The following is a 24,401-nucleotide window of genomic DNA, read 5'->3' as shown; positions in this document are numbered from 1 at the left end:
GAGAGAGTGAACAAAACATTTATTTGATGTTCTGCGCAAGAAAATCGGTGAATGATATTCTGGAGGCACTGCGTTAGAAGCCTCGAGCGTGCGGCGGAGGTGAACGAGTGTATCAAGTCACGTCATGGATGGATGGATTGATAAGGCTGTACCCTTTAGATCGGGTGGTGGCTAACGCCACCAAGCCGTAATACGTAGTGAACCAAAACTAGATTTATTTTTTTCTTTTAAGTAGTGAAGTATACGACAGGCACTTTGCAGTGAATGTTTTAATTTTCACTCGTACCTTGACTTTAGCCACCAATCAGATAACCTCCTTCTAGTTGATTCTACCCGCCTTAAGTCTATTTTGCCATCCCTGTCTCTAAACCCCGGTGCTTTAAAAAACTCTACGCCATCATCCTGAACTATAGGGTGAGCCCTTTACAGAACATGATCAAGTGTTTGGCAGTTTCCTCCTCTCCACAAGCACAGCATACCATGTATACCCCGACGTATTTGGCCCGATATATCTTGGTTCACAATACTCCCGTCTTGGCCTCAAACAGTAGAGAACTACCCCGAGTATTATCATAAATTCCTTCCTTGGCAATTTCCTGCTTAAAATTTCGAGAGATCTCTAGTGCGGACTTCTTAGTTATGCTGATTCTCTACATATTGGTCTAAGCATCCTTCAGCTCTCTCTTAACCGATAATTATTTTTGGTGTGGCCCCCTGTTGTTTTCTAAGTATTTACCTGTCAATTTTATTGTTCTCTTCCTCTATTTTGTATCGGCATTCTTCATGTACATGTAGCTGAATACCTTCCTAGCCAAACACTCCTCCCCCATTTCTCTCAATCGCTTCTCAAATTTTATCTTGATGCTAGCTCCCCTGCCCTCAAATGATATCCATCCCATATCACCTTGTACTCCCTGATTTGGTGTATTCCCGTGAGCTCTTAAAGCAAGCCTACCTAGTCCACGTTGCTTAATTTCTAATCTTGCTTGAATTTCTGATCGCATTCACAAGAGCGCATTGCCGAACGTCAAAGGAGAAACCATGACACCTTTCTATATTCCTCTCACACATCATACATATTGTAATTCCACAGTGCCCTGTTTTTCATCACTGATGCATTCCTGTTACCTTTAGTCGTCACGTATATTTCGTGTTCTCTCAGATACTCGGTCCCATCGCTTATCCATACGCCCAGATATTTGTATTTATCTGTTATCTCTAGCGTGACCTCCTGTATTCTAAGCTCACTACCTTTATGGTCATTAAAAATCATGATTGCTGATTTTTCTTTCCTGAATCTGAAATCTAACCCATCTCCCTCATTACCGCAGATGTCCATCAATCTCTGCAAATCTTCCTTGTTGTCGGCCATTAGTACTATATCATCTGCGTACATGACAAGTGAGACATTATACGTGCGTCACACGTGAGACATAAGCGCCATCTGGCAGTTTTTCTTCAAAACGAAGCGCGTTGCTCGGAGACGGGTGTGTGCGCCCGCCTCAGAGGTGATAAGGTGTAGAACGCAAGGCGACGGGTAGGTGCCCCCACCATCTCGTCTTAGCAAAGCGTTGGACACACTCGCCTTTTCTTGCAAGCGTCGCATGGTCAGCGCAGAGTGATAAGTGCTACGGTCCTTAAAATTATCTATGTAGGACTTTTCTAGTGAAAGACGCACCTGCAGAGTATATACGTGTTGTTATGGTGCCCAGACATAATAATTGCTTTTGGGGCAAAGCTCCTTATTGCGGCACCCGTTCGTCCCCCGTAGTATGTAACAAGTATAACATTTTGACCTCCAAGGTGGTACCAGTGAGAGACTTCTGTGCATTGTTGAACAATAAAGAATAGTGCTCAATGTACATGTCAATGGCTGCTAATGGGGAATGAAAGACAGAAGCATTCGGCTTTTAGTTAACGCGCAGGCTGTGATAACCATTAGCAGCCATTGGCATGTACATTGAGCACTATCTGACAAGAAAGGGTTGCTACGTTATACTCGCTGGGTGTAACCTCCTTAGCTTTAGAAAGGTTTAGCGAGCGTTGAGCCGCAGTGCCATGAATACAATGAACTTGTATATACCATGAATGAACTCGAGGTGGTTAAAAATGGGAAGTAGATACGAAGCGCAAGCCGGAAGAAAGTAAAAGCCGAATTCTCCGCCTCTCATTTCCCATTATCAGCCATTGGCATGTACATTGAGCACTATCTGACTGAAAAAGTTTGCTACGTCATACTCGCTGGGCGTAACCTCCTTGGTTTTCGAAAGGTTTAGCGAGCGTTCGGCCGCAGTGCCATGAATACAGTGAACTAGTATATACCATAAATTCGAGGTGGTTAAAGGTGCAAGTCGTAAGCGCAAGCCGGTTAAAGCGCAAGCCGTGAGAAAGTGTGCGTATGCCACCTCTCGTTTAGTCCTTGGAATGTCCGCTGGATGGCGGTGCTTCTATATGGGGAATATGTGATGAAAAGATGCGAGATGGTGGTACTTGGAGTGTTGAATAGATGGACGAACGGACACATAGACAGATGCATGGATGGACGCATGAACGGACGCAGGGGCGGCTGCATGGACGAACGCAGGGACGGACGCACGAACAGACGCACGCACGGACGGGCTGATGGACGCATAGATGGTCACACTGACGGACGCATGGACAGATGGAAGAAGAACGAATGGACGGACGAATTCTTCGCCCCACTCTCCATCATTCACTCCGTGGATATGCTGCCATTTTTTTTTATTTGACAGTTGCACAAGTATGAACGCTGAAGCTTGAGCAACATTGGTGGGCACTGTGGATGGGGTCGGCCGTTTCAAGTACGCGGTGCCGTTAGGAGTGGACAGACAATTGTACAGACAGACAGACAGACAGACAGACAGACAGACAGACAGACAGACAGACAGACAGACAGACAGACAGACAGACAGACCAAAATTTTTGCGTCGAATGTCCCCAAGAAAGACTATCATCTATAAAAAAACCACGCATATCGACTGTGTGTTTAGAAAAAGTGGTTAACAATCTAGAGTACTAGATATTCTACTATAGGAGAGCATAAAGCCATCCCAGGCATGAAGAAAAGCGTGAAGCTTTACGCAAATGGAGCTCGCAACTGTGTGTTCAGAAAAAGTGGTTTACGATTTAGGTACTCCTACTCTACTATGGGAGAGCTGAAAGCCATCCCGTAATGCTCACAAAGGTGAAAACGTACTTTATAGACACTGTTCGAAGGCCGTTGAAGCGATTTAACAATTCTTGTTAAGGCGCTACTGTAAGGGTTGGTTCGTACGAAATTGACAAGAAATCCACGAAGAACTATTCAAAATAGTTGAATGCTAAATAGCAGAAAATACGCAGAAAACAATGAACAGCTGAACATTTCATCGTGGCACCTTCCTTTTATTTTTGGAATACGTAAATTAAGTAACTATTTTGCCCAACAGTTACGCAAAGGCCACAGTTTTTGCCATTAGAGTCCTTCCTTTTCTACTTCGTTCTCAGTTTGAGCCAAGAAGGTTTATTAACCTCCTTAGTATGAACGTGGCTTAAAGCGCCCGAGTCCTGAAGGCCACTTACCAGGTCGCTTAACAAGTTTTAGTTAGACCGTGGAAGTTGTAGAAGAGCATTACGCCACAAGAAGTTTTAAAGGCGAAGCTCCTTGAGCCGTGGGTCGTGCGACCCCAATGTATGTAGTAGTAGTAGTAGTAGTAGTAGTAGTAGTAGTAGAAGTAGTAGTAGTAGTAGTAGAAGTAGTAGTAGGTAGCCACATCTTGGAATTACCACTAAATGGTGGCCCTTGTTTATGATGAATATATGTTGAAAAGATACAAGATGGTGGTAATTGGAGTGCGTAATAGATGGACGCACGGATGGACGGATAGAAGGACAGACGCGTGGACGGACGCACGAATAGACGCATGGACGGACGGATGGACGGACGGATGGACGGACGGATGGACGGACGGATGGACGGACGGATGGACGGATGCATGGACGGTTGAAAGACAGACGCACAGACGATCGCAGGGAGAGGCGGTAGCACGGACGGACTTATGGACGCTTCGCCCCACTCATCATCATTCACTCCGTGGATATGCCAGGCTTTTTTCTTCTTTTTTATAAGCGCTGGCCAATTGAGCGTGTTCGACTATACTAAGCCTGCCTTGACGTGCCATGAATCCCAGCAAACTGGGCAACAGTTTCTCTACGGTAGTCGTCATGCCACTTAGCTTCTCAAACAAGTCGCGACCAACATTGCAGTGGAGTGTATACGGCGCTGAGTCCTCTGTTCATGGTCGAGCGGCTCCACACGCCGACGTAACCCAGGCCGTCCCGTAGCTGTCACACGCACCGAAGCGGCCAAGGAGGGTGATAGCTTGACATGTGTGTAATCGGCTAACCAACCGTAACTGCTGCAGCCGGCAGGGTTACGCGAGCGCCAGTATACTATTAGGAAGGGTGAAAGAACGGCGAATCCTGTATGACGAATGCGCCTTCGGAGATTCCTTCGAAAAGCTCTAAGTTGGGCCAGTCTTCGCGACATTCTGATGCCGTAATGTTCCTAGCAGTGGAAAATTTTAATGTTTGAATGATACGGATTTCAAATGCTTAACAAATAGATCTGTTGAAGAGGAAAACTGCTTAAGCGAGCCGCAAATACTTCGGTGTATATATCTGTAAACAGCCTAGGAGCACCTGGCGTTGCCCAGCAACTGCTGATGTGACGACTTAGCCGCACTGGTCAAAGTTATCCTCATTTTTATTGTTATTTTCAAAATATAATCATGTGGGCTTTACGTTCCAAAACCACGGTATGAATATGAGTGACACAGCTTTGCATGGCTCCGAAAGTATAAACATATGGTGTTCGTTAACATGCACTAACATAACACAGGACAGGAGCCTCTACCCTTCTACCTCCATCGTAATGTGACCGCCATGGCCGGCATCGAACCCGCGACCTTCGGCTTTTGGTAAGCAGTCGAGTAGTGTAACCACGGTTACATTGAGGCAGACTCATTATTTGCATGAGTAACAGATCAATTTTATTTATGCACATATTAGGACTCAGAACGCATTCATTCAGCTCTACGAATGATGGGTAATGAATTAATGAGTGCTTGAAAGGAATGAATGAGTTAAGTTTGGAAAGGAAATTTATAATGAAGTTGCGCTGAGCGAAATGTACCAACCACCAAGGTGAAGTTTGGGAAGGAAATTTATAATGAAGTTGCGCTGAGTGAAAGGTACCAATGAACAAGGAAAAAAAACTGGAAATGTCTTTTCAGAAAATTTGAAATAAAGGAAGCAACAAAGGAGAGAAGGCAGGGAGTTTAACCAGAAAAAACATCCGGCTGGCTACCCTACACGGGGGGATTAGGGAAGAAACAAGAAAGATAACAAGAAGGGAAGAGAAGGAAAAAAAAGAGAGACTGACAGTAAATTTCTTTATTTGCGCCAAGCCACGGTAAACATATACGTAAAAACAGTATCCGTAGTGACGAGCTATGCCCCCAACATCATACTCCAGAAAGCGAAGCATCGCAACTCGCTATGGAGGGGGTGATATAGTGTTCTACTTCAGGCCCGAAGGTCGCTGGAGAGAATCCAAGTTCGATAGAGGCGAAGCACTCGATGCCAGCGTATTCAGATTTGGTGTACGTTAAAGAACACCAGATGGTCGAAATTTCCGGAACCTTCCACTGCGGCGTCCCTCACACGTGCAATAATACGGAAAGACGGGCTAGTTGGTACTGCTGCATAATTGAAGTTTTTGCGCACACACACAAGGACACAGAAGAAGGGAACACACGGACCAGCGCAGGTCCGTGTGTTCCCTGTTCCCAGAAGAAGGGAACACACGGACTGCGCTGGTCCGTGTGTTCCCTTCTTCTGTGTCCTTGTGTGTGTGCGCAAAAACTTCAATTATGCCTCACACGTGGTTAATTACATTAAATAAATTTAAACCTCTGCCATTCACGCATAGCTTTAATACGCTCAGGTTTCCGTACGATACTGACAGCTTGCTCCTGGATTTGACAAACTCTTATAAGAACATCGGTATTATTGTGCCCAGCAACTTGATCTGGTGTACGCATATACAAAACATAATTGCATTGTCTAACAAAACCTTAGGCTTTGTAAAACGTCACTTTGAGAACACTCCGGGGCGAATCAAATTAGTTGCCTATGTGCATTACTAGTACGGCCAAAGTTGAAAGATGCACCCGCCATCTGGGACCCACATGAAGCATACCTTATCAATGCTCTAGAATCAGATTCAAACCACGCATCTCGCTTCATTCATTTTCGTTATCTTACGACATCAGCCTCACATAAATAACATCACTATCCAATCTTCCATCGCCTGTTCTGCGTCGGCGCATTTCTTCTCTTTGTATATACCGTAAATTCTTTCGCAGCTACCTCCTGCATCAACCACCCTAAATCAAACCCACAAAACTAATATCAGTCAGGAAAAGCCACCCACCACAAGTTTCAATATTACATTCTAGAACATCTACATTTTCAGCGTCCTTTTTTTCCCCACATGGCAACAGACGGGAATGACCTCCTTTCTGCCATTGTCGACGTAATGTGCTCACATTCGTATGCATAATATGTAGCTAAACACTTTAATAGACTCTGAGTACTTTGGTTCTACATGGTGCTTACGTACAGATATTATACATGCATGTTGGCTTGTAATATAAAGAAATGCGTAGAATAGCAGCCTGCGTATTGATTGCTATTGTTTAATGTGAATCCCATCCCTGATATTATACACCCACTGGGGGTTTTTAAGAAAAATACACTGAAGGACTGACCTAAAAATCATAACTTAGTTTTCGCACGTCAAATGCGAACAATTATTATAATGATATTAATATTTGTTTCTTTCATAAAGGTATTTTGAAGGCCCAAATGCACTGCAGAAAGGAGTAATGTAAACAATCGTGAGTGAAGTTTAAATGAAAAATATGGAAAGAAAAATAGAAAACAGGGGGAAAATACCGGGGATTTTATGTCCCACCACCATGCTATGATTATGAGAGACGCAGTTGTGGATAGCTCCGAAAATTTGAACCGCGTGGTCTTAAGTTCCGGGGCTCTGGTGTTCTCTAAAACGCACTGACATATCACCGTATACGTTCCATTTCGTCTTGATCGAAATACGACTGCCGGGGCCGCGATCGAAAGCGTGACTTCCGGCTCAGCAGCCGAGCACCGTAGATACTGAGCCGGACAACAAATATTATTAACAAGACATTGCAAGCTATGAGCTTGGCATGTGCAGTGCTAACTAATCTCGCACTAGTGTATGCCTTTGACATGTCTTGAGAATATGAAATAGTATGTAAAGTTTGCTTACACAATTCACTTGCCAGCTTTGTTGTGTTTTGTGCATCTGTGCTGTTTGGGAATTTCGCTCGCCGCACCTGCAATAGAGACTGTGTTCGCAAACTGCATTAATTCAGTCGTATCACACTACGTCAAGGGCTGAAAAAACGCGATTGACTGCTTAACATGTGTATAAATAAATTCCATTTTTTCTTCACGCAAACAATAGGAAAAGAAAAAGTAGGCTTGGCAAGCTAACGCAGTCGCTGCAGACTTAAGGTAGCAGTAAAAGTTTGTTCGAACGTTTAATATCATTTCTACGTTAGATTCAAAGAAAACGACAAATGATTGCATGTTATTTTCTCCTGGATGTACCCTTACAGAAACGTCATATATGGCCCATATATAAGTTATATCTGGCCATATATAAGCATATATGGCAGCATATGTGGCCACATATAGGCATATATGGCAGCATATGTGGCCACATATAAGCATATATGGCAGCATATGTGGCCAGATATAAGCATATATGGATGTATATCTGGCGGAGTCGGTTCATGTATGGGGTTATATACGGCCATATATGACGCGGTTGGCCCATATAAGGAGTCAAATCCGGCCAAATAAGGCACGGCCACACCATATATAACATATCAAGTGGGTCCTTATATGTGGAAGTGCTCTCTTATTTGGGATGAACCACGTATATATTTAGCACCGTGATCACACTTTTATGCGAATTGTAATATATAACAATTTGTACACAAAGCTGACCTGCTTATTTTTCATAACAATAGGAGTATTAAATATATATGTTGTTTCTGCCATGCAAAAAAACCGAAATTTCAGGTCAGCTTTGTGTTCGTGATAGTTGCAACTCAGTTGAATGCATATATGCATGCATTCGTGTAATTTAACTCGTACATTTTTCATGGCATTTAGGTTTGAAACAATAAGTTGCAATTAATACGACGTAAATAATGTATACAAGAGCAGACATGTTTTACGAGGAAGGAATCGTGTCAAGTCACAAAACGTATTGAAGCTTCCGAACCTCGCTATTATTATAGAGCAATCCTATATAGTCTTATGTAAAGACAAAATGCATGCAAGTTATAATGTTCACATTATTGCATTGTTTAAAGTGGCAGCAAGAAATAGTAATTTCAATGCACTTTTAGCTTCCACATCGGTGGAAAAAATTTCTGATTATTTGAAAGTTTTGATGGCTATATGCTCCCTTCATATAACAAGATTTCTATTAATCCTGTTGACCCCTCATCTGCGATTGCTTTCAGCAGCCATTTACTAAAATTGCATGCGCAGTGCAATGTTTAAGGGAGTATTTTCAAAAACAAAAAGAACTTACTTGAATGCAACTTGCAGACACTATTATGATTACAATCAAGATGGAAGTTGCACTAATTTATTGCAAAATACATCTTGCGTTTCCTTTGGCTACGTATAATGTTCCTGGCTGTGCACATAGTAAATTTATCAAAAAATTTATGATTGCACAAGTGAACAATTAATTTATTGTAATGTTTTCAAGCGTCAAATAAATCTCACGTCATATACATGTACGTTAAGAAAGGTGCAACTGACTCACACGTGATACATATTTAATGGACCATGTAATGAAATGCTGAAGCTTTATAGCAACATTTAACGTAGGCTGCCGAATTCACAAAACTTCTATTTTGTGTCGGTGTGTCATTACTTGGTCGAGGTCACTAAAGCGCACGTGCCATCATCATGATTAGCCTAAACATTGCCTTGTGAATACAATTAGTATGACACATTTTTTGCGGGCTGGCGTGATACCTAAGCCAAACTCTACATTATGTAAACAGCCCTTTGCTGTGCAGGCGCGTAACGATTCAAACTGCTTGCGAACATATCCTTTCAACACCAACACGGTAGTGCACTTACTTATAAGATATGTATGCCGGTACATACTCACCAAACTGCGCAAGTGCACACTCGCGTATAGAGATTCATGGGCACCAGGACACTGGCATTTCATTCAATGTGGCTAGATATTTTCGGCCATGTCAGAATAATATGAGTGTATTATTATTATTATTATTATTATTATTATTATTATTATTATTTTATTATTATTATTATTATTTTATTATTATTAATGTTGTTGTTGTTGTTGTATTTCGCAAAACGTCCAACAGCAAATCCATATGCTGTCATACTGTGTCGTTATGTAAGTTTTATGAGATCAGTTATCTTGGTGTTCTTTGTGATAGCATGCTGAATTTTTTCTACTTGCATTAAATGTGCTGCCATGCGAGGCCTTCATTCTCTTCCTGTTGGCTCGACATCTCGCGAGAATCCGGTTCTCCTACAGCCTTCTACTAATGGTACACCGTGATATGTCGTGCTCAACTTGAGTACATATGCATATCTGATTTGGAATGGCCTTGCTAAATCCAGCAGTAGCGCCACTGAGTGAGTCCAGAAAAATTTCATTAGCATTTACCCCCATCGTTTCACTATAATCCTTTCAACACTGCTGGAATATTATATTTGCCACCAGTTAATGACCGGCAGAATCGCGCTGAGCTGTTATTTATTTACAAGCTAGTTCAGGGTGAGATATTCTGCCCTTCTCGGTTGTAATAATTTTCAAACTTTGCGTAAGTTATCGAGAGAGAATCGACCGTTGCATGTACCTACCAGCTTCTTTCAACACTCTATCCTTTACAGAATACCGAGTCTCTCTAACGTCAACTTTCTTGATTCGTTATGTTTTTCATAGTCTACAGTCATTTTGTTTTGTCAGTGAGGGCTGCCCTGTCCTAACGTAGATTTGCTTATGCACAGATTCTTTCCTTTTCCGTCTTTCAGGAAGCCTTCGGCACGGTTGTGTATATTCCACATTATTTTTCAGTCCCATTCCATGAATATCTACTCTTTTGTTTGTTGTCCCATTGTGCATTGATTTTTTTCGACAGCTCGTTTTTGCTCTCTTCATTGATTTGCTTTTCTGTGGACAGTCTGTAATGTGTTGTTTATTATTGTTTTATTTTTGCGCGCGCCAGCGTTAAAAACCCTGTGGTTGTTCTTGGATACGTTAAAAATGATTTATTGATTATTGGTTGATTGAATAATATTGTTATCATTATAAGTCCTTGCAAAATAAGATGAAAGTTTGGCTGAAACGCGTCTTCGTAGCCAGCGTACACGAAGCAGTGATTTCAGCTCCACGGAATGCCTGTCTCAAAGGTCCTCCACGTGCAGCTTTTTCGGCTCGCGGGAGCAAGTTGAAATCCATTGTTCGAAAAAACTCGCCTGACTGCACTGGTTGCAAGGGGTGCGCACAGTAAAAAAAATACAAAAAAGGGCGCCCATCGGATGGGTGGACAATTCGGAGAACGTAGTTCGAAGAAGCGCACGTGTGCCCTGCAGCCCTGCCGTGGCTTACACCAGTCTGTCCACACAGCAGGAAAGAGAGTGCCGCGGCCCATTTCAAGTAACGACGAAAAAAATAGTTTGCACAAACATTCAGTCGTATGGTAATAACATTGCGTCAATAATTGTTAAAAAATGAAACGTCGTTCGCCAATAAGCTCAGGAAAATTTAGTTCTAGTGAAAAGTGCGTAAACCATTGATCTCAAGGAGTAATGTAATGTTCATTGTGATGTGCATGGCATGCACTGTATCCATCCGCGCCATTGTTGCTTTTTTGCTCGCCGGAGTCATGGGTGCCATGCTGATCGAGTTTGTTAATTTTCATTCCTTCTGCTCTATATTTCGTGTTCAACTACTGCTCCAATTTACACAAGATAATCGCGCAGCTCTCAGGAATCTACTTCGCTGTACGTGGCGAAATTGTGGACGGACGTGGAAGTGTTTTTGTGTGCGTGTGCGTCTGTACGCTGCTGGATTGGCGATCGTCAACTTTTCGTGCGAGAAAAAAATGGATACCTATGCCTGCGGGCAAGCGTTCCTTCAAAACTTCTTCCTAAAGCAGTACGAATGTACGTGGTGGCTTTAAGGTGTGAATACGTTATCAGGATTAACAGGCTCCTTGAAAGACAAGTCTCGGTTAAATGTTAAGGTAAGTTCATCATTTTCATTACCTTCGCACGTTGTTCATAAATATTATGATAACTCGAAAACATACCGCATTGCATGCTTGCTGAGTAAATAACTTTATGCTAATCGTGGTTACGTCATTAGGCTGTTTTGTTTAAGCGATACGACAACACTTTCTTTTTTTTTCACTTGATCCAGACAGTGCTCTATTTAATCAAAAAATCTACGCCAGGAAATTGTTGGTTTCGTGCCATTGTACTTTTCATTAATATATTGATGTAAATATACTTGTGTTGTATTTTTCTCATTTTAACGCTTGAGGAAAAACCAAGGATAAATTACAACTTGCGCAATTACAAATAAAAAAGAGTTGCATATCTCCAACTCCAAGGGTGTCATGAGATTTATGAGCCCACGTTTGAATTTGTCTTGCGTTTGAATTTATCTTTCTTCGTCTACGTTCCACTTGTTTTTATATTTACGTGTGTTTTGATAAGGACACGCAGTTAAAATTTTGTTGCTAGTTTGATTCTTCGAAACAGGGTGCTATGTCACGGATCCAAATGGAAAAACTCAAGAATAGCCCGTAATTTTGTTTCCGCCATCTACAATCAGGGTGATATAAGTGTAAATTTGACTGGAATGCGTACATCACAGGCGACATTATCGTTACTGATGTCGCAAAATCGCGTGGTTATCTTGAGGAACTGCGCATACCCGCATACATAGTTACACAAAATAATGCGATGTCACGTTTTTATCCGTGAGCACTGTAGATAGTTTTACGCAAGCCGACAAATAAACTGGTATGATGCATTAGGGCTTGCTACTGTGTGAAAAAATTGGGGGACCGTTAAGCTCCGTTTTCACAGTTGAACGTGATAGCAGTATCGATCCTGTTTCTTGTGCGTAATTCAATCACTTAGTGTGTACTCTTTATTGCATGATGCTACTTGAACAAATTTAATTGTGGAATAGTACTGTGTAATTGAGAAGGTTGAAAGTGTCTCAATGAAGGTTTCGCACATGGCTGCATTTTGTGTAAAAAAGGCGTAACATAGTTTAAACAACAAGAAATATTATGTAATTACCGAGTTGCGCGAGAAAATTGAAATACAAAAGGAAGACACCTAGACGCAGCACACACTGACAACTGAAACATTGTTGGAGAAAACAGACATACGTATATATGCGGTTACGAGAACACGTGCGGTGAAAGAAAAGGATTAGATGAGCAGACAGATTGTATAAATGATGCGCTTCCAGGAAAGCTACCTCAGTAGCAAGCAACATAAGTGAGAGTTACGTGACACATGAATCCCCAGCTTTGTTTATGAAATACGCCTCTCCGATTTCCCGCGCTCTACCGTGTCACTGAATCTAGCTTTAACTACTGTATTCCAAACAAGGGCGCGCAGCCACACTCTCTACAATATGATGATTGGTTAGAGAATGGTTGTTAATTCCTTTAGAGAAGCTTTGTGATCTACAATTATATCAATAAATTCTAAATAATACTTCCCACACGACAGCGCAGTGCCGTCCACCACACGATGTCCACACTGTGAAAGAAAATGATCAGATGTCTGCTCATCTAGTCATTTTTTCCACCTCACGTGTTGTCGTAACCACATACATATGTCTGTTTTCTCCAATGAAGTTTCCGTTGTTAGTGTGCGCTGTGTCCACGTGTCTTCCTTTCGCACTTCAAATTTTTTCGCGCAACTAAGTTAAGATGAAGTACCAACTCGCCCAGCAGAACGTGCTTCTCAATATAATGTGTGTAAAATGTTTTAGAACTTTATGCACCCACTACGCAGTCGTGAGGGAATACGTGCAGTAACCAGTGTACCTTTTGTAATGGTTGGCTGTCTTTAGACCGCAAAGTCACCTTGGTAATAACGTGTTGTGATGCTTGATGACAATGCACACTTGTATCATGCAATATAGCTGCAATAATAAATGTTGTGTTGTGAAACCTGTATGCAGGATACATGTATTTGTTAAGCATGACAGTTATTTTCTTGCATTTACAACAAGAGGAAGTTATTCATGCTTTATTTCCAAGCAGATGCACAGCTGTGTGGTAGAGCACTTGCATGCCATGCAAATTGCCTGCATGATTTCGATCATCACTCAAACCCAAAAATTTACAATATTTGTTTTATTTGCATTCTCTCAATTTTCGATCATTGACGAGACGATTTTTCATGGAGAGCCACCGATGCCTACGCCATAATTTCTGCAGAATGAGCTCTTTACCACTGTTACGTTAATGATGCATTATTGGCAAAATGGAAAGCGTATTACGTTTACAAAGTACATTTTTAGTGTCCCGTTGGCAAGAAATATTGTTAAATGCCTCCGTTCCCACGCGCACAGAGACCTATAGACACCAGTTTTAGCAGTCGTTCTATAGGTCATTAGTCACAATACTTGTACATAACAAGCTTGCATACCAATCACTTTCTACCGAACTCCTTAAAAGTTGATTATCAACTCATTTAAGTTATTCAATGCACACGCAGTTCATGCTGTCAATAGCAAGTCAATATTTCGTTTTGACTGACTATGGACGCTCCATTGACACGCGAGAAAAGTTTTAAACATAACACACTGTGAAAAATATCTTTACGAAACTCAAATTGGGTTCTTTTATGCTATTTATTTTTGTCAAGTCGGAATCGATAAAGCGGAATATTTACTTGCACTGTACTATTTCTCAGACCGTGTTGACCATAGGTTCAAGATAAGAATAATCGCATGCAAGACTGACGTGTTTCAAAATGATTTTTACAAAAAAAATTACAAGATGAAACCAGCTGCCTTCTAGCATTGCCTCTACACTCCCAAATATTTGTTTTATTTCATGTTAGACTTGTTCCGATTTATATGTTAGAACATGTTCCGATTTATATATGAATTTCTCTTGCAGATTGTGATTCAGGTGACTTTGATTATTTGTTTGGCTGACTATGTATTTTTTGTATTCTACTTTTCGTAAATGCTCCCCCAATGTAATGCCAATTGGTGCTGTGGGTAATGAAATAAATAGATAAATAAAAAAGTGTCGATAAGTAAGCAATAAATTTAAGCACAAAGAATGTATCTCTTCAGGAAAAGTGGACTAACAGTGACATGTGCCCACCACAAACTTTAAATATGATGCCAAGTTACATTCTAGCAAGTAGTTGTTGAGAATAACTTGAGATATAATGAGGATAACTTAATTGAACAAGAATGTTCAGGGGGTATGTACTGCCTTTATTTTGGAGATGATAGTGACTGCATGCAGACCTTTCAACAAACAGGTATATTTCTAGCTGAAGAATGATTTGAGCAGCTATATTTTTTGCCGGTGACACAGGCTGAACTAATATAGATGAATCATTTGAATGGCTTTATATAAAAGTATCCATATAAGGCCATATATGAAAGCATTCATATAAGACCTTATATGGATGCTTCTATATATAGCCATATATGGCCATATACAGCAACACCCATATATGGGGATATAAGGCCCATATATGGCTATATCAGGATTTGGACATATCAGGTTATATACGGCCCATATATGGGGATTCCATATATGGGCCAGATATGCCCAATTCCTGATGTAGCTATATATGGGGATTTTTATATAAGTCCATATATAGGATTTTTGTAAGGGTACATACTTTTGACATCATGTGCGCTCGTTTCGAGATAATACAGTACGTCAGAAAACATATAGAGGAAAGCGCCAGAAACAGATCAGTCCAGATGCGATGGGCATCGCAGATGTTTTCAAAAGAACACCATCATTTCGCCGTCTTAACTTTCAAGGTTCCAAATGGCCTTCTTTGTCTCGAGTTCGCACAGCAAGAACTCGCAAGGTCCCCTGGGCATTCGCGCGAGACGACCTAAAGGCGTAAACGATCTTTTATTTTCCCCTTCGATGCACTGGTCTCCTTCCTTCTCCCACGGGAAGGCTTCAGCCTATTACGTGGCTTGGCATGGCGGCGAACTTGCAAGCTTTCTGCATTTCACCTGGCTGTCACACTGCCACCGTGGTCGGCCCACCATTGACCATGCTACGGTGTCGTCTGTTGGCCCCTGCATTCGACGTCGGGGTATGTGACACCATAGGGTCGTCATGATGATACAAACGTTGGTGACTTGTGACGTCATGGTGATTTCGCATCGTTACGGGATCACGTGATGAGGATATGTTGCATAATTCGTGCTGACGCCAACCCTACCGATGGTCAATATCCGCTTTTGATGAGGCATCTGTGGCCTCTTTCATTCTGAAGAATAGCTTGAACGTGACGTGATCGACGCACAACGTGGCCTCAATACGGTGGCTTCAGTGACGTAAAGAAGGCACTAAAATCACGGGGGATCAACCTGCTTCAGTGTGATAAGGACGTGGCTGGAACGTTATTGGCGCTCTGTGCATGAATCGCGAAAAACGCAGCTATGAAAGTAGAATGACATCAAAAAGTTTTTGTCCCACCTCCGTTAGTAGCCTAACGCGGCCGTTTCGGTGACGTCCGCAAAGCCACTCATGCATGATCGCAAAAGTATACGGTAAGCGCGGATAGTTACTACATGCTTATTAACTATTAGCGTTTGACAGTCTCGTAGAGAACGACGGTCGGAACACTGCAATCGAAGTCGCAGCAGAGAATGGCTGTCACGGCTGGCCGCAGTTATTCATATTTTGGTTCCCCGGCAGGTTAGTGACGAAAGAACATCGTTCACGATGTCACCTCTCTGTATGCTGGTCAGTATTCCGAGCAGCTAGGCACAAGTTGGGGAGCAAATAGGCAACGTGCGTTGTGGCTTGAGCCAGACACGTAGCTTGCCCACTGAATCCTCCTTCTTTTACGAACGGCACCTCCACCGCTCCTAACCCCAAAATCAAGGACTATATTAAGATAATAAAATGTACGCATGTAATGTGCAAAAATACGAAGCAATCTTTATTGCATTTTAACATTAACCGTCTCCCAAGACAGATAAGAAGAACGAAATATCTGAAATAGGTTATATTTAGGGAGTAAACCAATCATTTGTATCTACTATGATTCAATTATTTTTATTTATAATGATGCTCGTGCAAGCATCACATGGCCTCCGTTTATATTTAAGGTAATAGAAATGTGAAGTAGGTGTTGTCGGTTATATCTTCAATCCTCTCTTGCACTAATTCCAGGATAAATGTTTCTGGAAAAACTGATTAATTCATTCAGTTTGGTATGATTCAGGCTAACGAAGGGTATCCAGAAAGAACCATGAACTGTCACCTTCTCTGAAGCAGGAGTCTTCGTCGACTGCTGTTTTCAGGAAGATGTACTAAGACATTTTTCTTGTCTTACTTTTTTTGGGGCGAAGCTCCTGAAGCCGTGGGTGGTCATACTGTCGCCAGTTCATCTCATCTTAGATTATGGCTGACTTGGCAGGTGGCGATGCTGTGAGTGACAGACAGACAGACAGACAGACAGACAGACAGACAGACAGACAGACAGGCAGGCAGACAGACAGAAATACAGACAGACAGACAGACAGACAGACAGACAGACAGACAGACAGACAGACAGACAGACAGACAGACAGACAGACAGATTCGGTATACCGATAAAACCTTCCGAAGCTTCGCTCCACTCATCATCATGCACTCCGTGAATATGCTGTCATTTTTCATTTCATACCTGCTGAGACAAATAGATCTGCCGATGTCACTGTCTGCTCTCTCGGCGGCAGCTGGCGTGGCAAAACACCCTCCCCCCCCCCTCGTGTCATCCTGTATGTGCTTATTTTGTCACTGTTTTTATTTTCTGCCTAGTTCTGTCTCTCTCGTCTATACCTTTCTTGTTTTAATGTCGATGACATTTTCTGGCACGGGAAAAGGTCATACGCATTCTCTACAAGTTTTAGGGGCGAAGCTTATTACCGCCTAGTACTATGGTCGTGGTAGAGAATCATTGCTATAGCCGAAATATCTGAAACACGCAGGCAAAAAAAAAAAGGTTATGCAAAATCCATCGTCGTGGACATAAGCTAATTATAATGTAAAAATTTGCTGTGCTCGGTAAAATGAAACCTATACAAATGGTATTGATGTGTTGGTCTTTACTAAAACGTACCTAGACGTTAGGCTTCACAAGGAAACCAGTAACAGAAAAGCACACGTCGAGAGCTACATACTCCAACAAATTACTTTTCATAAAATTTTGTGCCAAATAGAATTAACTTGCTTCCTACTCCTCGTCACAGCCCTTATATGTAAGACCTTATAAGTAAGCCCACGCGACGGCCCAGTGCTTTCCCATAGTAGAGCATAAAGTACTCTAAATCGTTATCTAGTTTTCAAATGCATAGCATTTTTTAGCGAACTTTGGCGAATTTGAGCGTATCTATCTATCTATCTATCTATCTATCTATCTATCTATCTATCTATCTATCTATCTATCTATCTATCTATCTATCTATCTATCTATCTATCTATCTATCTATCTATCTATCTATCTATCTATCTATCTATCTATCTATATTTCTATCTATCTATCTATCTATCTATCTATCTATCTATCTATCTATATATCTATCTATCTATCTATCTATCTATCTATCTATCTATCTATCTATCTATCTATCTATCTATCTATCTATCTATCTATCTATCTATCTATCTATCTATCTATCTATCTATCTATCTATCTATCTAGCCGTTTAGGACTTTTAGCTCTCCTGGCCGTTTCGAAAATGATATCTATACCAAACTTGGTATGGCATAACATGACTGCGTGAAGATCATAATTCACTAGTCATAACATGAAAATCATAACATGTATGTCATGAAGTCATGATTTACATTTCATGGTCCTGCAGCTCTTGCGGTGGTTTCGTTCACAAGACACGTTGCAAATCTGGTATGGTATGACGTGATTGCATGGCGAACACAAGTGACAACACCTAACATGAAAATCATGACATGCGTGTCATGTAACAAGACGGCTACAAGCCACACTCATGATGCACTCACAGCCGTTTCACTAGCGTCACATATACCAAAGTTGGCATTACAGGACGTGAATGAATGACGAAGTTATGATACTGGTGCAAACATAATAAACATGAGATGCGTGTCATGTAATAACAGGACCACATGCTACGCTCATGATGCGCTTGCGGCCGTTTCTCTAGCTTGACATGTACCAAACTCAGTATTACGTGACGCGAACGGACTTCATAGGTGAATGACACATCCAAACATGATAATCAAAACATGCGTGTCATGCAACAACATTACTACATGCCACAGTCACAATGTGATCGCGGCCGTTTCGCTAGCTTCACATATGCCAAATTTCCTATTACGTGACGTCAATTGATGACGAAGTTATGTGACTTGTGGAAACATGATAATCATGAGATGCGTGTCATGTGAGAACATGACTACATGCCACAGTCAAGGCGCCAATATATTTCGATGTGACGCGGTGCGCGTGCTCGCCGGCATTCATTTCATTGCGTCACGCCCGCGTTGCCGCGCCAGGCGCCGGTCCTGACATCTGCTCGCAGGCACGCGCCGCGTTGCGTTGCTTTGACGCATGCGCGTTTTAGCGCGTCCAGCGTTTCTCCGCCCCGATAAGAAGGAGACGCAGTGTTGTCTGGGTAACGCATCTGCACGAAATGCAGCGTGTCACAATTAGCGCCGGTTTTCCGTCGGGACGTGGCGACGGACGCTGGTCGCGCCGGTCGCGTCTGGCGTCAGTCTATATAGTGCTCGCGTTTTGCTAACCTAGCGTCGCTGTGTCCAGCATGCGCGCGCGTCAACGCTACATTGGAGTATATTGGGCCCTTCATGATGCACTCGCGGCCGTTTTGCTGGCTCCACTTATACAAAATCGGGTGTTGCGTGACGTCAATAAATGACAATATATATCACTAGTGCAAACATGATAATCCTGTCACGCGTGTCATGTAAGTACATGGCAACATACCACGCTGATAGCGTGCTCGCGGGCGTTTTGCTAGCTCCATTTATAATAAATTTGATATCACGTGACATGAATGAATGACGAAGGTAAACGACACATCCAAACATGATAATCATGACATGCATGGAAGTCATGTACGGCATCATTTATCTCCACCTGGTAACGGTGTGCTGATTTTAAAGTGACATATCAACCTTTCTCATTCGTGCTTCGCGTATCATCGGTTCTCACTGTACGTGGGACCTGCCATTTTTTTTCTAATCACATCCCTAACAAGATAGATTCCGGCCATTCGCAGTCATGCCCCAAATGTGGCCACGACTCATGTTTTTTGTTAGTCACATGCTCTGGCTGTGCCTAGTCCCTAACGCCTCTCCACCCATCACAAAGGAGCAATGGGACGCATCTCTCAAGAGCAGCAGCCTTCACACACAACTCCAGGCCGTCCAGAGGGCCCAAGAAATCGCGACGGTACTTTGACTTCCGGTCCCACCGACTTCCGGTCCAATCGTGGGTGGAGGCACCGACTTGATATGGTGAGAGGCTTATGGCTCCCTAAATATCTGTCCTTCGGGAGCTAAAGTTCTTGTCATGTCACGTCTAGGCCAAGACAGTTGATGGCTAAACATAATATAGTATTGCTCTAAAGCGTTGATAATTTACTCTAAACGCACTTTTAGGTATTTTCTCCTTTACAGCTATTTCCTAAGTTCTCATTGAATTGTATAAGACGCCTGTAAGGTGAAAAAAAAACCATTTCTATATACTAAGTCTCTCAAATTAAGCTACTGAGACAGCACTCGACTAGCGTACCATCCATCACTCACACACACAATGGCCAGAGCTTCACCGACTCGTCACAATTTACTTGATGAAGATTTGTTAACTTTTTAATATTTATTAGCATGTAACGAATCCCCCCTCAAGAGACTCGCCCCCGCATTCACAAACGCTCCTCGACTCGATTTTCACCCTTCACTTGACAGAGTTGAATACTTCGCCACAGCTAGGCTCAAAAATGACGCTGCGCTACTCAAGAAAGCAGCCAATTATCGCTGATATGCAGTGACTTGCCCTGCCTAAAGACGGCGCTACCATCGGCTTTCTCAAGTGAAGGTGGAGCGTTGAGTGAAGGGGCGTTCCAGAATACGGGGGTTAAGCTGAAGCAGGTGTGAGCATCAAGTGCGGCCAGTCAATATTTGACTGGCCATCATGTCCAGTCAATATTTGGAACCGAGCGCTCACAAGTGCAGTGTTCTTACTAGGCAGTGTTCTTACAAGTCTAGAATGAAATGCAGCTCCTAACTTCATTGATTGCTGCCCCGCAGCAGTGGTCTAGGGGCCTAGGTACTCGGCTGATGACCCGCAGGTCATGGGAGTGAATCCTGGGTGGGTTGGCTGCATTTTCAATGGAGGCGGAAATGCTGTACACCCGTGTGTTCAGATTTGAGTGCACATAAAAAACCACTGGTGGTCGAAATTTCCGCTGCCCTCCGCCACGGCGTCTCTCATAATCATATGATGTTGTTTTGGGATGTTAAACCCCACATATGAATCAACTTCATTGATGGCTGCTAAGGTATGCTGCCCAGTCAGCTGCATAATGTATTGCTGTCAAATCGGTGTTTGCTAACTGAAATACTGTATACAACGGTGCCACACAATAACGTAGTCCTACCTTGTCACGTTCTTCTTAAGTGACTGTGCTTGATTATTCGTTATTAATTAATTGATTATTTCTGCAAGTGTCCTCGAAAAGCTTCTTCCGACAGTATGGTTTTCAGAATTTGGACTCTGGGTCCAACATCTTCAAGCAATTATTTTGCGACTGCTGCATACGTAACTCATGAACTGAAACAACTTTAGGGCTTCTTAAGGGTGCAGTTCTGTTACACAAGAAACCGAAAAAAACAAGGTATGCACAAAATCTGAAGAAGCATTGGTAAAGGTTTACTTATTTTAGCGCTGAAGCCCATTCACAAAGTTTCTTGTGTGAATATGCTTCCAAGCTACCGTACGTTAGCCCCTACCACTGTTTCTTGAGGCTCGTGACATCTCATTCTTTTTTCTGTTTTACACCCTTAAGAATGCCTAACGCTGTTTATGCACATTTGCAGAAATGAATGAATCAGCGAAGTGCTGTAGGTCTGCGTCGTTGTGGGTATTTTGTTCGTGCCCACCGAGCCTTACAGTGGTGCAGAGATGTGTTTGCGTTAGAACGCCTCTGTGCACAAAAAGAGCACCATCGCGTTAGCCATGCAGTGCATTGCTTTACACGAAGCGAATGAGATGAAAAATCGGGGACGGGACGAGTGGGGTAAGGGGAGAAAAATGAGGCGTGTGAAAGAAAAAGAAAAAAAAGAGCAGCTTGACATCCAACAGTTCTGCGACATATAAAATAAAGTAGAAAAATATACCAAGCGCTTCATTTTACTGCAACGGAGAAAACGGGAAAAGAAAGTGGCAGCGAAACGTCGCGAGTGAATGAACACGGCAGTATACGGTTACGAAACGTCAATAGCAGGTCGACATAGCCCCGGCAGAATACAAAGCGCGTATCCAGGGGTTATTGCACCAGCGTTCGCAAGCCGAATGTCCAATGGCCGTCAGCGTACCAGGCTTCGTCGCAAACGAAAAAGTGAGACGCACACGGTGTGTGCAGTAACATTTTCTCATGATTTTTCACTTCGTAAAATAAACCATCGACAGTGTTCACACTTTGTCACTTGCAGTGTAGCATACTGGCGAGACAAGAAAAAAAAAGGCAGAAATGTATTGTGCCTTTCTTTCCTCATGTTTCGTCGTCCAAGTACTATGGAGCACTTGTAGCAAGTTGTTTGTGCATATTGGGCCAGTTTCAATACTTTTACATCGATGTCGTGTGATCATCGGTTTAACTTGCAGGTATATTGGAAACCTTGGTAGCGCTCATTGAAGTTTTGTTTTTGTAGCGTTAGCTACACTGGCCTCGCTAAGCCAATTTTGCGTGGCACTGGTCTGCGCATGCGGAATGATACTCCGCCGCCGCCACGCGTGGCTCGCCGCTGGTGTGCACGCAATTCGATGCGCTGCGCAGACGATCAGTGGTGTCACGCACCGGAGCCGGCAGCTCCCTCGCACTCGGCCGCGGCCGCGCGCGACTCGCCGCCGCCGGTGTGCGCTTTCCAGAGGAGTGCCGTCATAGCCTTGGTTGACATATGGACGCCGACGTGCGCACCTTCCCTGTGCAGTCGCCATCTGACACTGCGCTGGAGCCGCTTGATAGCGCCTCTTACTGGCGTTTGCCCTGGTGGTATAGCCATGGAGAAGAAAGAATAATCAGCTGAACCTTTGCTAATGCAACGTATATCCTGGCATAGCTCAGCTAAGGCACTGCCATTTTTCGTTTTATTCGCGGTGAGCTCGTCCGAATGCGGAACATGGTCATTTTCATTTGTGACTATCTAAGGGGTTACAATATGACTACTTGCACACTACTCTTAATTAAAAAGAAGTTGTGAAAGAGCAAGGGTGTGCCAAAGAAAACTGCTGCAAATAGTATCATTCTGTTTCTGTGTTTTATTTTCTCTCCAAATCTATAGATTGACTTGACAAGTTTTCTTATGACAGTTCAACTCCTTCAGAAGGGAATAGTGACAGACTGTGTGTAGATTTGCAAACTTGCATAAGATTGTTCAAAGCCATTCAATATTCTATTGCAAGAAATGTTTTAATATGTTGATTTGCGCTTGTCACTGTGATATGGATCAATTAGGGTGTAAATAAATAGGTATTTCGAAGTCAGCTAGGTAATATATTTGAATCGACAGAGTGGAACTTCTTGATTGTAATACATCTACAAGTTGTCATCAGTGATATTCATTTCAAGCAGACAAATATTTTTACCCCACCCGATGAGTTTGATACCTTGAACGGTCCGTTGAGTTTCGTAGGTACTTCAGCAATGTGACTATCTGCAGCAATACGCTGCAAGGCAGATGTATATCTTTGAACACACATTGAATATAATGGAAGGTGCCATTGCAGTGCTGTACTTTGGGACACTCGGTTGAATATTTGATGATTGTAACATCCTTTTGTGTCATCATAATAAGTCTAATTTATTGATTGATAAATGAATGCAAGAGGTTCTATTGATCCACGTTGATGCGCTGTATTTATTCCTCTCTACTGTTTGTTTTTCAACATGCAAGCAAAGGAGAAAAAAATGGCAGTGGCTTAGCTCAGCTGGGCCAGGATATACGTAGCGTTAGCAAAGGTTCAGCTGATTATTCTTAGCTTTCAGGATATCATGCTTACAGCTGTTCCAATGACACACACGCGGTATACGTATTATGCGGCACATGTATATTTATTTTGCCGGGCAACTACTTCAGGATCCCATGAGTTAAGGTTCTCTGCTCTACTGCACTCTCCTTCTCCATGGCTATACCACAGTGGCAAACGCCAGTCAGAGGCGCTATCAAGAGGCTCCAGTGCAGTGTCAGACGGCGACTGCACAGGGAAGGCGCGCACGTCGGCATTCATATGTCTACCAAGGCTATGACGGCACTCCTCTGGAAAGCGCACACCGGCGTCGGCGAGTCGCGTGCGGCCGCGGCTGAGTGTGAGGGAGGTGCCAGCTCCGGTGCGTGACACCACCGATGATCTGCGCAGCGCATGTAATTGCGCGCACACCAGCGGTGAGCCGCGTGCGGCGGCGGTGGAGTATCATTGCGCATGCGCAGACCAGTGCCACGCGAAATTGGCTCAGCGAGGCCAGTGTAGCTAACGCTACAAAAAATGTGCAACCACAAATTCGAGTCGGGCACCCGAAACGTTGAAAGAGTTCGCACGCGATCACACGAGTTCCAACCAGGGAGCATGATAAAGAAGCGGACCCCTCCCTAATTATCTGAGCTGGGTTCGCCAAGTTATGGAATGCGCTAGGAACGAGGCACCAGAGTAGAAGCAGACAGGACGAGCGCAGATTAACAACTTATTTGTAAAAGTCACATAAACTACTA

The 24,401-nt window shown here is 42.9% G+C and overlaps 1 protein-coding gene across 2 annotated transcripts in view; it reads left to right on the top strand.

Annotated features, from left to right (window-relative positions):
• The window catches only part of LOC142786458 (beta-1,3-galactosyltransferase 5-like), a 30,190-nt gene that overhangs the window by 3,528 nt on the left and 2,261 nt on the right, over positions 1-24,401 (top strand). The window contains exon 1 of one of the 2 annotated variants that reach the window (XM_075884163.1): positions 19,790-19,931. The exons of the other annotated variant lie outside the window; for it this stretch is intronic. The gene's annotated coding sequence lies outside the window, so the exon portion shown is untranslated. Of the gene's footprint in view, positions 1-19,789; positions 19,932-24,401 lie in introns of those variants that run through there. 2 annotated transcript variants of the gene reach the window in all.

This window comes from Rhipicephalus microplus, unplaced genomic scaffold, assembly GCF_043290135.1.
Source record: "Rhipicephalus microplus isolate Deutch F79 unplaced genomic scaffold, USDA_Rmic scaffold_24, whole genome shotgun sequence".
NCBI lineage: Eukaryota > Metazoa > Arthropoda > Arachnida > Ixodida > Ixodidae > Rhipicephalus > Rhipicephalus microplus.
Note: the sequence above shows the minus strand (reverse complement) of the source record. Positions and strands in the feature narration are given on the sequence as shown.